Source organism: Lagopus leucura, unplaced genomic scaffold (genome assembly GCF_019238085.1).
Source record: "Lagopus leucura isolate 7727_CA_CO unplaced genomic scaffold, USGS_WTPT01 32918-0_obj-0_obj, whole genome shotgun sequence".
Classification (NCBI taxonomy): Eukaryota; Metazoa; Chordata; class Aves; order Galliformes; family Phasianidae; genus Lagopus; species Lagopus leucura.
The window spans coordinates 1-485 of record NW_024966941.1 but is presented as its reverse complement, the minus strand read 5'-3'; the positions used below and the strand labels follow the sequence as shown (position 1 = coordinate 485).

Here is a 485-nt window from a genome sequence, read left to right as displayed (position 1 = left end):
AAGCCCCCAAAGTGAACCCCCCAAAATGGGACCCCGGTATCTGTGGGGCGACCCCAAACTGGGACCCCCAAAAAGGAGACCCCAATATTTATGAGGTGAAACCCCACAAAGTGGGACCCCGGTATCTGTGGGGCGACCCCAAAATGGGACCCCAACATCTATGGGGTGACCCCAAAGTAGGACTGCCCCTAAAACAACCGGGACCCCAACACCTATGGGAGACCCCTCCCCAAAGAAGAGAACCCCCAAATCCATGGGGTGACCCCAAAATCTATGGGGTGACCCCAAAATCTTTGGGGGTTCCCCCCCCCCCCCCACCTTCAGGCTTCGTCCCCTCCTCGTCCCCTTCTGTCACCCCAATGTCCTCCGCTTCCCCCGTGGGGTCGGGGGTGGCACCTATGGGGTCAAAGGTCAGCGGGACCCCTCCCCAAAAACCCCACATCCCCCCCATCAGCCCCACATCCCCACCCCAAAACCCACCCCCC

General features: G+C 60.8%; 1 long non-coding RNA gene across 1 annotated transcript in view; it reads right to left on the bottom strand.

Annotated features, from left to right (window-relative positions):
• LOC122192876 overlaps positions 1 to 397 on the bottom strand; it is a 1,632-nt gene extending 1,235 nt beyond the window's left edge. The window contains exon 1 of the long non-coding RNA XR_006182731.1: positions 319 to 397. This is a non-coding gene — a long non-coding RNA (uncharacterized LOC122192876). The remainder of the gene's footprint in view (positions 1 to 318) is intronic.
• Positions 398 to 485: the final 88 nt, after the last annotated feature.